This window comes from Geospiza fortis, unplaced genomic scaffold (assembly GCF_000277835.1).
Source record: "Geospiza fortis unplaced genomic scaffold, GeoFor_1.0 scaffold219, whole genome shotgun sequence".
NCBI classification, from domain to species: domain Eukaryota; kingdom Metazoa; phylum Chordata; class Aves; order Passeriformes; family Thraupidae; genus Geospiza; species Geospiza fortis.
This window is the reverse complement of record NW_005054376.1, coordinates 737,913-751,919: the sequence shown is the minus strand read 5'-3', so window position 1 is coordinate 751,919 and position 14,007 is coordinate 737,913.

Below are 14,007 nucleotides of genomic sequence, written 5' to 3'. Positions count from 1 at the left end.
TCAGCAGGCTGTTGGCTAAACCCTTCATGGGAGCGTTCTTTTGCCTTGTCTGCTCCAAGGGAGATGGTGTGCCACCATTTCAGCTCCTTGAACCAACCAGCCTCAGCTTAATGGTGCTAAACCACAGACCGTGGTCCTGGGTTCCTCACCTGAGCTCTGTGGTGCAGCACGGGAAGGAGGAACACAATTGTCCTCTTCCTGGACGTGGCAGCAAAGGTGCTGGTGTCACCTGTTTGCATCATCACTCCCAGCATGCTGGTGTCTCTAGCAGAGCAGTGGACAGAAATTTTGGGTCTCCCAAACACTCTCCTGTTAAGTAACATTCACTGTGGTGAAAACAGGCTGCAAGCACTTTCTTACTCGTGCCTGGAAGTGACATCTCCTCACTCGGCTGTCTAAGGCTTGTGGCACCTCAAATTAGCAAGCTGGAAAGAAGAAAAATGAATAGATAATGTGTAGAATAAGGGTGCTTAGTACTTAAAATATGTTCAAGAACCCTTACCTAAAATACAACACTGCTACTTTAATTTCTTGAAGTGCCATCTATTATATGGTGAGGAAAGCAGAAATGAAGAAACCAGCCCTTACTTCCTCATGTGGAAGCTATCCCAGCTTGCCAAATCATTAACAAATGTTTTAAGCAGCAAAGGGAAAAAATTGTGCCATTTGCTCATAAGGCAAAACCATTTGGACTACTAGAAATTTCAGAGTAATGTGAAAGGTTTAAGCAAAATAAGGGACAGCAAAAAGAGAAAACAACTGTAAATATTGATAAGAGTTAAGTGATATGGTAGCAATTAATACACATTTCTTATATGTTCCATAGCTGGGAGACAGGCCTGCAAAAAGAACTACAATTCATAGAAAATAAGCAAAAGCAGTTAAGCCAACATGAATCCATATTGGAGGAAGATAATTAAAATCAGGCAATTAACGACACACAAACTCATATTTTAGTGGGAATCAGTTGCTACCATTTTGAAAGGAGCAATTTATAATCAAATAAACCTTTAGAACAAATGTCCAACCACGCAGCAAACCCTGCCAGAGGACATTAGTTAAGGAGGCATTTAGTGTTCTCTTATGTGTTTTAAATGGCTTCTCCTAAAAGAATGGTGCAACCCAGGTCTCAGGCTTCTAAGTACTATTTACCACATTTGCTATTAAAGAAAATTTTGTGATAAGAGCTGAGGGATTTCTTAGTAAAAGAGAGGTTGCATTATTAGCAGCCATGAGGTTTTTTGCATTCCCTGACCTTGGACTAGATATGTTTATGGTTCTCAACTACACAGGACCAACACAGCACTTTCTTTCATTTCCCTGCTTCTTGTTTCACAGCAGGCCACCTTGACCCCATCCTGCAGTCAGCACACACATTTTGCAGAAGCATTTGCATCCTAAGATGATTACTGCAAATGACATTAAAAAAAGAAAATATGAAAATCACTGGTAAGCAATCCATGGTATTGCTTTTCAATTCTCACTATGATTGCATGGGAACGTATTTCTCAGGAGTCATTAGATCAGGGATTTTCAGTTGGAGCTGTGTTTGATATGGAGCTTGATAAATTGGTCAAGCTGCTTGGACTGATAGTTGTTGTCATTTGAACAGAAAATTAATATGAAAATATTTGTTTGCAGACACCCATAGTCAAGTAACTGGAGGAATCTGCAGATTCAACTCAACCACACAATGTAAAACAGAAACCCATTCAAATACTGTTCATAATTTCTTTTAATGTACTTTTAATATTACCTTCAACTTTCAAACTCAAAGCAGATTTTCCAGTTAGTCCAAGGTAAAGTATTCAATTTTTGGATGTACCTAGTTCAAATATGCCAGATCTCTTCAATTTCCTACTTATGTATTAGATCTCCCATGACAATAGCTTGTCAGAAAATGTGAATGAGTCATAACTCCTAAGCCCTATGAAACAATTTACAGGGATTTAGAAATAGGCAGGGATTATCACAGTTCACACACAAAATTAATACCACCTTTTTCAAATGCTAGCAGCATTTGTTCAAACAATATTCTTGCTTTGCTTTGAAAATTATGTAGCCCTTTATCCTGGTTTTAGCAATCATGTTTTTTGTACAAAAATTCCAGGAAGCATATTATTAACTTCCTCAATTATAAAAAAAAAAAGTGACACTCCCTATCCCATATGAAATTCCAGCTTCTCTGTATTTCTAATAAGGATGGGATTTTACTATGTCTATGAAGATGGTCAAACACTGAATGAAAAACTCAGTGGGCCTATACAATAGGAAGAGAAATTATTCAGAAGTTAGATTATTAGACCTCATTTTCTTCTTTATGCAGGAAAACCAAGCAGCTGTACTTCAAAAAGGCTTTCATTAGGTCCATAATTGGAAAAGTACTGAAATGGAAGCAAATAGAGTGAAGTGATTACTTTAATTTCCAAATCTTAAATACAAATATTTAAGTGCAATTTATGCACGATGCCCAGCAAGCAAAACCCTTTAGAATTTTGAGTCTCTCAGACAGCACTTTTAGAGATCTCTTCTGTACAGTTTTTTTTGTGTCTCAGCAGACTTTTATCTGATGTTCCTAATGAGATTAAATGCATGAAAATACAGTTATTCAGTTTTTCTGAACTACAGCAATGGCTACATTTCCTGTAGTGTTGTTGAATATCCTTTTCAATTACTAATACCAAGTCTTTGGCAGTTAGGCAGGGAATGTCTCTCAATTTGGGTGAGATGCTGACCTCTTTGAAGGTGGAGTTTTGTCACTGATTTCAGTAGGTCCACAATTTCCCTGCATCTGATATAAAATCATGACTATTCTTCATTACAAGTAAACATATAGTAATGGCACAAAGGATTATAAATTCAGAATGAAATTAGCATTAACTGTGACAAAACCATGTTGCACAAAAGCTTCCCATTCACTAAGATTTCAGAAGTATTGCTTTGGTGTTGTAGTTCATAAGGGTGTCAAGATTGGTTTAATATCTTTTGTATTTATAAGATATTTATCTAAACTTTCTATGTTCATGTGGTACACTGAAAATCTTAGGCCATTTGTCAATCTTTTAATCAGCAAATTATATGGTGATAAAAACCCCCTCCCATGTACAAGTTGTCATCCTGCCTTCCTTATAGACTGTTGCATTTCAACAATTTAACTCAACTAAACAGTCTCTGAAAAGGAAAAGTTTCGATTACCAGTGAGAAAAAATGGTTTCAGCTTCCAAAGGGTATTCACAGCATAGGAGCTGAAAAGGGTTTTGTTTTATGGGTTTTGTTTGTTTTAATGTGGATCTCCAGAAAGTTGCAGAACCGCATCTCTTTCAAAAGTTTCTGATGAACACTAGGATCCAGGTTCTCACATGTAAAACCTCTATGTTTATGTGGGGTTTTGTTTGGTTGTTTTGGGGTTGGGTTTTTTTCCCCAATCTCGGAAAAGAATAATTTTATCAAATTCTTGCCCTACATTATGCTAGTATCCTGCTTTGGATTTCAGTGGGAAAGAAGCTCAACCTTACCCAGAGCAGGTTAATATAAAGGGCATTCTATCCCCACAACTATTGCTAAAGTATAAAATTATTAACTTTTTGCTTGCCTTATTTCTTAAGTTGCTGGATTTTGCTCCTACCCTGCCACCTAGTAGCCTGCCTTTGGAAAACATAACCCAATGTCTTCTTAAAATTCTGTAAGGAAACTTACTCAGAAGATGTTTACCTCTTGTCTAAGGACACTTAGAAATTCCAAATGCTTGACAAACCCTCCAAAATTAAATACTGGAAAGGATATAAAACATGACAAAACAACACATCTCTTTTTGAGATCACCTTTTTGAGTTGTTAGCACATGAACATTACATGCCTGAGTCATTAGATTTCCGCCCCCCTCCTTTTTCCCCCCTCTACAGCATTAGATTTTTTTACTCATTGGAAATGCAACACGAAAATGGAAAACAACATGAACTTGTACCCACATTAATTCTGTTTTGTCGTTTTGTGTTTGCCTTTGTTACAAGCAGCAAGGTGCGTAGCTCACTCAAAATCAATAGTGGCATGAACTCCCTTGGTCTCTCCCAGGACAACAGAATTTGCCAGCTGGTCCCTCCAGAATTTGCCAGAAGGACCTTCTTGACGTCGGCTGGCAAAAACTTGCTGGTCTTTAGAGTTGTGTTTGACATGGCACAGAGGAATGCTAACCTGACCTCATCAGTGCAGATACCTCCCTGTCCTTTGGGAAAACAGAGTTGGGCAATCTGGCCTTTTCTAATGACTCCTGGCAAATGCAGGCCAAGCTTTTCGGTCCAGCAGTCACAGCTGGGTAAGCTGTATGTCAGTCCCATTTCTTGAGTTAAAATGGGAATAGGCTTCCAAGCAATTTTGCTGTATAAATGGTACATTAAAATTTGTTGGCTTGAATGTGTGTTTCTTCACACTGTCAAAAGAGGAATAAATTCAACCCTGTCTCTCTGCATTTTCGCAGACTGCCTCAGTTACAGTCAGTTCTCAATAGCTCAGCTATGACACCAGATATCAGATAGCAAAACAGGTATCTGATAGAGTACATCCAGTAAAGAGAGAGAATGTTTATCATGGTCATTTATATTGATTCTCATGACTTACAAACATCACAACTTCATTTGATGTATATATAAACCAGCAACTAGGAATCTGTAACGCAATACAGTACTGCTAAAAGCACACAAGGAGACTTCAGAGCTGAATTTCAGTGAATAAAATACATTATGTATGGATTATTAGGGCTGGATACAGAGAGATTTGCTTTTCTGAAGAATGTTAATAGTTTTTTGACACTAAGAAAAGAAAAATAGGAGAAATATGTGCTGCTTTGATATTAGTGTGCCATTCTAAGGAGTGAGCATATTCTTGAAAACTCTTAAGTGCATGAACAAGAAACAGGACTGCATCATAGAGCCTAAGCCTGTAAAAGCAAAGGACTGGCACAATAGCTGTCATTAACAGTACACAAATAAAAATTGCTGAATGCAGGGATGCTTAGTCCTGCATCACCAGAAATAAAAATAGAAAGAGAGTTTTCTATTTCATCGACTATAAAAACAGGTAAAGTCCCACAGTAGCAGTGAGTTCAGTTCCACAGCTTCAGCACCTTTAGCAGGAAAGGCAGAAAAGAAGCTCCATCTGGTGGTGTGGCTGATTGTCATTGCTTTTCAGTTTAGTGTGATTGCAAACACATTCCTCTCCACCAACAAAATGAAAAATTGAAAGAACATGTAGAAGATCACCTGTCCTGCAAATGGAACCAGCATTATCAAACACCTTAAAATCAGAAAACATTCTAAAACCAGGACTTTCTATTTGAAGCAAATCAGAGTTGAAGCTTTTCAATACAAGGCACACATGATCCTGTCAAGAGGTGACATGCTGCAGCCTGGGGTGGGGAGAAGAAAAGGCAATCACTGGTTAAAGGAATCACTGGTTAAAGGATGAAGGAGAAGGTGTGTGAACATGAAGTCAGGGTTGCTGCTGCATCTGCATAATATAGAAGAAATAATAATAATAATAATAATAATAATAATAATAATAATAATAATAATAATAAGTAGTAGTAGTAGTAGTAGTAGTAGTAGTAGTAGTAGTAGTAGTAATAGCTGCAGCAAAGAATTGTTGAACAAACTGCAACAATGCTGGTTGTTCAGCATGTCAGGTAAAATGATTTGACCTAAGCTTCCAAGTAATTTTATCAAGTATTTAATTCTAAGTATCTGTGTCAGCAAAGTCTCTGCTTTGTGGGATTGGGAAACATGTTCCCCCAAGTTAATGTTATAAAATGTTAAAAGCATTGTAAAGTATGAACCTAATTAGGTAGATGATACTAGGTGGAGCCACTGAAGTTCTGTGCTTACTTTCACACACAAATTCATGTGTGCTACTGCTCCTTCAAGAACCCATGGCAATTTCTCTCAAGACATGCTCCTAGTGCAAGTTTGTGTTAAACAACAGCAATTTTAAACACAGATACACATAAACCTTATCCTGCAAACTCTGGGAAATAAAATACACTTTGTCTACTCTTTTGTAGTGCCCACATTTCAATGGACAATATGCTACATTTTATCAAATCAATGTATCGTTAATTTTTTTCCTAAATAATAGAACAGAGCCTAATATTAATTACCCACCCAAAAAATCCATGTTAAAAGAATAATGGGAATACAGATTCAAGCATCAATACACTGAAAATTGCCTGAAGTCACATTGCCTTTATAAAATTATTGCAGCCCTTTTTGTTGGTTTTTGGTTTGTTTTTTTTTTTTGTTTTTTTTTTTTTGAGCCCATCACTAAGGTTACAGCTTTTAATTATGCATTTTAAGGCCATTTTTCTTTCAGGACTGTCTCGTTAAGCACACAAGATGGACAGCTACTTAATGGTGTTGTCATTGCTTTCCTCCACATTGCTCAAAGTGTAGCTGCAGGCCTGACTTATTGAACAGTATTCCAGTCCTGCTCCGGAGATGTGATTGGATTTCCTCACAGGATCCTCCATTGTGCTGAGCACCACAGTATGCTCAAGTGCTTCAGAAACAGTAACTACTGTGAGATGAAATATTCTAGATTTTTAGCATTAGAGAGCTGAGCTGCAGAGAGGTCAAGGTAAAAGGTGTCCCTTAACTGTAAGTGCTCATTTTGGAAGCGGGCAGCTTGACTTTTGAAATTGCTTGTGAGAATAGAAGATTTTTCATGGACTCAGCATATCACTCCTTTTGATTTCAGCTAGAGCTCAGTACCTCTGAAATCTGACTGCTTGGGTTATTGGGGTAGAAAATTATCAGTGTGCATTAGGTAGCCAAGTTAGTTTGAGCAATTTGCATAGCACTGCCAGGTGCTTAATGTCTGGAGCAGCAATAAAATTTAGTCCCTTTAGGCTAGAAAATCACTTGCCTCTGTGGCAGAACCATCCTTTCCCTTCCTGCATTCTTTGTAATTTGAAGGAAATTAAGTCCAAGTCCTCCAGCCATGTAAGTACTATGTGATCATGACATTAAAACATTATCAAAGGATGTTATCATGATTCATATCACCATGAATTGGAATTGCAACCTTAATAAAATTCTTTTAGACATTTTGTTCCTACTGGCTTGGCACAATTCAGGGCAGTTCCTTTTACAAGCCATCTGCAGATAATATATAGTTCAATACATTTTCATACAGTAAATATTTAAGAATAAGTTTAGCAAAATATGTTTCTTTTGCTGGTATCTGGACTACTAATCTGCTGTAACTCTGTTTCTGTCTCCATTTTCACATCCAGCTAAAACAAAAAGACAAATACCATGTCTCCCATTTGTTTTCACTCCCAAACTGAGAAGACACTTAAAGGCTGCTACTTCTGTGGTTCAGTACATCTTTTCTAATGTCTCTGTAGTGTGATAGACTGTGAATGCAACCTAATGATGCCAAAACTGAGTTGTCTTTTTACTCTGTGAAGCAGAAGGACTCACTTCGGTTTGAAAATATTTCAAGAAGTCACACTGTAAGGAGTTCGAAAATAATTCAGTTAAAACAAGACATTTTGTTTTCAAAATAAAGATTGTCTTGAAGGAGAAGTGGTGCCATTCACACCCTGCTCCCTCTCCCATCCAAGAAACAGAAGTGCCTGAGCATAGTTAAAGTGAACAGTTTTCACTGCCCTGTGTTACCCTCTTCCCAGCAGCAGTGAGTAGATCACTGCCCACTCATCCCAGTGGACTAGTTGCTTTGATTTCTGGTCATTAAAGTCCCTCTCCTGTACATGCCACTATTTCCCAGTCACATTAGCAGTGCTGCCCAGACCCTTTCCATCCAAGCATTTAACTTGCTAATCTAAGGATAACTCAACAGGATCAAGATTAGCCAGACTAGTCTTAGGGAACCAATCTTTTGAGTCCTTAGTTATCTTTTGAATTATTAATCAGGCTGGAGACACAAGGAGGAGCAAGTTAAAAACCAAGGGGGATTAATGAATTGATGAACTGAGCAAGAATTTTAAGAACAATGGATTAATTTTCATTGAGAAAATTAAATGGATTCAGTGATTAAAAAAAGCTAAATTACCTCAAAGACCTATTTCGGGAGTAATTTTCTCTCCTTTGCAGTTTTTCTTTTTTTTTTGGTTTTTTTTTTGCCTATTGTCCTTGAAGATTGCATTTAATTTCATTTAATTTTATTAGTTATTCTGGCAAATGAAGAAAAAATGGCATTTCTTATTTCTCCCACAAGAAGGATGCATTCATTCCCCAACAGAAATCGCTTCCTTTGCATTCCAAGAGCAAAATATTTACCTTGGCCAAAGGCAGAGTGTTTTTATCTAACTGTGATGCCTGTCTTCGAAATCTGAAGATTAATGACTCTGTGCAAAATTCTTTGTCTCTTTCCTGCCATATGTTCAGGGGGGTGTCTTATCACTAGGGTTTACAAATGAATCCATGTAGTTGTCATTTCTTGATTCATGTTAGAGAACAGGAAGACCCATAAAGTTTTGTCACTCAGCTGCAACAAGATGCAAATTGCCCTCTTTATTTTTCACATTTAAGTGCAGTGGAGAAAAGCAGTGAGGTCGTCACCTTTCAGTATGTTCTGCAGAGAGCTCTAATTCTCCAGAAAACCAGTGAAGTCTAAAAGCTTATTTGAGATGCCATGTCTTCCAACTGATCCAATATTTGCTGTTTGCTTGATTTAATGGATGGTGGAGTTTCTTGTCTGGATTTTTTGCCTAAAACAAAAATCCAGGCATGTACAAAGGTTTGCCTGTTCCTTAATGTGTTCCCAAACAAAGCATCAACTACAGGAAGAAGTTAATCTGAGTGCAACCTACTAGAAGGCAGAATACAAAGGCACAAGTACTAAAGATGAAATTAATTTTCCTTCTTACCATTGCAATCAGCAGATTTTGTGTGAATGGGTTGTACAGGCAAAGACCCACTTGCAGTGGCAGAGCTTTTATTCAAAATTTTTTTCTAACACTTAGGCATGAAAAAATACTGGAGGAAATTTCACATTTTGCCCAGTTGTTTGGATGAAACTGCATTTATAGAAAATAGAATTGATTTAAATTCACCAAAATTTAGGTTTAAACCCAAATCCACAGATTGCTGTTCTTTCAAAGTAGAATTTTTAATATTTAATTCAAAATATGGGCTTAAAAAAAGAAATACTAAGACCTCAGAGTCATTCTGGACAAAAAAAAAAAGAAACCCTAAAAACTCAGAAGATTAAAAAAAAACAGTAAACGAGAATGTGAATATGAACATCCTAGGGAAGAAAAATAGAAAAAGGAAAGGAGACTAGAACAGGCTGCTTGCATACATCTTAAGTATGCAGGAAAGGTGCTCCCAGGAAAGGTACTTGGGAAGGTTCCAGTCTTCAAAATCCTGGGGATCAGAGGGAAAAAATAACCCTCTGTAGTTATGGCTTCAGCTCACATCTACATACACGCTTCCGTGTCATACTCTTACCTGTGCTCCTGGCTTCTCATATTACTCTCCTGTGTTTATAGTCATGTATACGTGTGCATTTACCTTGATGGTTAACCTTCATGTAGCCTTTTAAATACTTCCAGGACAAAACTTGCTTCCATTGCTCCTATGAGCCAGTTTAACATCAGCATAGTTGGAAGGTGAGGGCAGGGAGAATATTTCTAGTGTACTTCTAGGCTGAAACTTTGAATCTTGCTCAAATGGATTAAATGTACAAGTCTAATTTTAAACTTTTGGCAGTGCCACTCTGGTCCCTAAACATTTAGATCTTTCTGAAAATACTACTCTTACCAAGGAAGGTGGATTTGTTTTGTTTGTGGGTTTGGATCTTCTTTTTCATCTTAGGTCATTTTAAATACTACACAGTTTCTGTTGCTTGATTTCATAGATGATATGAGGGAGAGAAATCATGAATGCGGGCACTCCAGCAACTGCTTTTTGAGAAGCTGTGTGGAGGCAGGGTGGCTAAGGCAAACTCTCTATCCAGCCACAGAGAAAGAGGCTTCCAGCTGGCTGAGAGAACAGACTCCTCTCCCTGTGGCATTTCCCCTCTGCTGGCACCATCTCCAGCTTTGCTGTGCTTGAAGCCAGCAGCAACGTGGCTCTGATGTTGCATTGCAAAAGGGTGATTGAAATTTTACTGCTCTAAACTTGCAAACCAAATTTTGTCACCCATGCTTGGTGGAAACAGCTACAGCCAGCCCCACACAAGATTGGTGTGAAGTGCAGCACAGGACCTTTTATAATTTGGGGGAAACAAATTATAATTTTATAATTTGGGGGAAACTGTCAGAGAAACAGTTTAGTGAGAGAAAAATGCCAATAGCCTTGCAATCCCAATACTTATTCATAATATGCAGTAATACACAAAAGATTGAACAACACAAATACTATTAATTTATTATTTAATTATTTATAATTATAATATCATAAATATAAAATTAGATTATAGCATATTATATATACTATATATTATATAGTATAATATATAGTATATATAGTAACATATACTATGTATTACTGTATAATAAGTAATAGCATATGTTATATATTATATATATTACATAAATTGTAATTATACTTAAAATTATATTCATAATATAATAATAATGCTACTAAAACTACTACTATTATTACTACTACTAATAATAATTTATTGGTGGAAATGGTAAATCCTCTCCTTGAAGCAGCCTGGAAGCTTGAGCTGTGACAGGAAGGAAGTATTCTGCACTGATCTTAACAGAAAATGCACTCTACTTTTAAATTTCTGTGCCACCATTTTTCTTTTTATTTTTTTAAGATCTGGACAGGAAGAAATGCTTAGTTATATTTTCTCTTTGCTTTGCATTCTGTATCTTCATGGTGGTGCATTAAAATAACAGTGTGATCTGCAGCAATCCCAGGAGCAGCACTAACATTACTAGAAACAAAATGTTCTAAGGATATTATTGAGACAGTTTCTGCAGGGAGAATTAATATCCTTTATCATACCAGCTCATATAACTGGGAAAATTATGTATAGATTGAGAACAAAACTGCTAAAATGAATGGAACACCATCGTGTTAATTGGTCATTCAGTTTGAGGGGAAATGGTGCCTGTTACTGTCACGCCTGGAGAGGAGACCTTAGCAATGGAAAATGCAGCATTTTCCCCATTTGTTATGGGACAAGGACATCTTTATTGCCCATGGAAGGTCGAGGTGGGTGTGGAAGCGTTCCCTAGGATGTTTCCCAGCAGATGAAGGCGCAATCAGAGGAGCATGGCCACAGTTTGTTACCTACTCCAAGGAAGTGTGAATAGAAAACAGAGTACATGTGCCTCATATTAGGCATAATGTGAAGGACAATTTACTTGTTTAGGAGGAAAGAGTAAGTGCATGAAAATTCCCCAGTATCATGCAGAGCCCTGACAAAATCTGATCCTTGGGAGGCAAGTGGAGGTGATGATGCTGCTTGAATATAAATGAAACACACTCCTGCTCCCCAGAACCTTGTTGGAGGAATTATCCCTCTCATTTCTTCTAGCATTGTAATACCACAAAACTGAGTGAGTAGGAGGTTTCCCAAATTGCCAAGGGTTTAACTCCAAGAAAAACAGATCAGATGATTTGGTTGGTTGGTTGGTTGGTTTGTTGGGGGTTTTTAATGGCATTTTAAACCAAATCCAACTACATGGTCCATGGTTAGCAGTCACTGATCTTCCTGGCTTGAATGGCTGCTCTGGGGAGTAGCTTGGCAGGGCTTTGTCTGTAAGCCCCTTAAAGAACAAGTCTGAGTGGGACCTTTTTTACAGTCCATCACTGCTCTGAATATATGGGCTAAAGTGTGTAAAAAGCAGAGTATAAAGCTAACTATCCACATCTTCACCATCTTTCCACTTTCCTCCACAAAAAAAAAAAAAAAAAAAAAAACAAAAAACCAAAAAACAAAAAACAAAAAAAACCCCAGTTGACACTGATCAAGTAAATTGCTGGTTTTCAGTCTTACCCATTTTATTATTTTTAGATGAACACAGCACCAGAGGTACCTGTTTGCTTCTGTTTTGACAAGTATTAATTATAATAGCCAAGGTTAAAAGATTTAGACAACTTCCTTCTCTTCTGCAGTCAACACTATATAAGAAAGAAGAAACAGTGACTGAATAGAAAAATATTTTGATTCATCTTAAAGACACAAACCAATATCAAAAGTCTGTGACAAATACTTGTTTAGATTTGATTTAATGAAACTCTAGGCATTTTAATAACATTGTTTTTTAAATTAGAAAATCCAGCATTTAAGATTGTTCTTCCACAGTGAAAAAAGTATATGCAAGAAGCAGCTGGGCTTCACAAAAAGAGATACTATACATAATGTGAAGATCCGACTTTTCTTTCCAAACTCAGTCATTTTATACAAAATCAGAATCAAATTTCACCAGTCCCAGGAAGTGTTTGAGAGATCCTTCCATATTCCAACTTATTACCAAAAGTTCTCTCAAGGCAATCCTTTCCTCTTTACTATATCCTGTAACTGTCTAGAAGCATGCAGAAACTGAATTGCTGTAAAACTGCATTACCCTGTCACAGGTTTGAAATCCTTAGGAAAATTGTGATAGCTTTACACCTTAAATTATTTAAAGTATTTAAAGTTTAAAAGGTTTTTTTTTTACAATATAAAGAAATCCCATACCAAATTACTCATAAAACTGTAACAAAGACTATAAAAATGTCAGCATTAACAAACAATTAGTATATACACACAATTAGTATATACACAAAATGTCAGCATTAACAAACAATTAGTATATACACACATATATTAGTATATACTGTGTGTATACTAATTGTCTCATTTAAAGATAGGGAAATTCTGTATGTTACAACACAGACTACTGGACTTCTAAGTGGCTTTTTTTAATGTAGTTCAGTGTCTTCAGGGAGTTCTCTAAAACACACATACCTTATAATAGGACAGCCAATATCTATAACTAAGGGTGGGTTAAAATTAATTGCCTGACACATGAACCAAACTGACTGAACAGTGATGTAAATCCCTCTGTGCTCCACTGTGCTGCACTGAACTACACTCCTGCCAGAATCCATAAAATACTGACTTAACACTGAATATGCAACCGTGAATCTTGACTCTCTTGACCCTTCCCCAACATATTTTTTCCTCAATTCTCTTCCCACGCATTCGTATCCCCAGCAGAAAGCATAAATTGTATTAGCATAGAGAAGCTCATAAAACATCCCAACATACCCCACAAAAACAGCCCCTCCGCCAAAAAAAAATCAAATCAAACCCTCCACATACTGCTTTGAATGTAGCTGAATTTTCCTGCCTGACTCTCTGGGGTTATTGATCAGAGGCTTGAACTTTTCACCCCTTTAGTAGCTCAGGCTTTCTGTGCTGACCACCGCAGTGCGAGGCTCGTCTGCCCGCAAAGGCTCCTGCTCGCGGCTGTGATAACAACTGATATTAATCATATCACTCCTTCCCCATTAACGCCTGCATGCTCAGAAGGCTACTGTGATTACACAGCCTTTTTTTGATTCGCAATAATCCAATCAATCTGATTTATACGGGCAGTGCAGCATCCAGCCCGCCCCCCGGGCTGAGTTAAGGGGCCGGTGAGCGCCCGAGGCGCGGCTTCACCTCGGTGCGGGGCACAAAGCTCCGGGCTCGGAGCAGCAGCAGCCGTGTCCCGGTGTCCCTGCGGCACACGGGCACTCGGAAAGCTCATGCCCTGAAACAAGGGGGGCTGAGTCAGCCCAACGAGCCAGAAGGGTTGCACTAGCGACTGTGCTGGCTACAGAACCGGCAACTACCCAGAAAGTTGCTCGGTGCCATTTTAAATTAAATCGGAAACCACGAAGCCAGGGGACCAGCAAAAGAAACGCTACAGGAAGGCAGAAAAGCCGGAATTTTGTGCATGCTTTGTGTGCGATATACACGGTACAGAAGGAGCGGTGAGGCAGCACAGCACACCCGAGGCAGGGTCGGGCTCCACGGCTCCTGCGCGGTGCCGGCTCGCCCG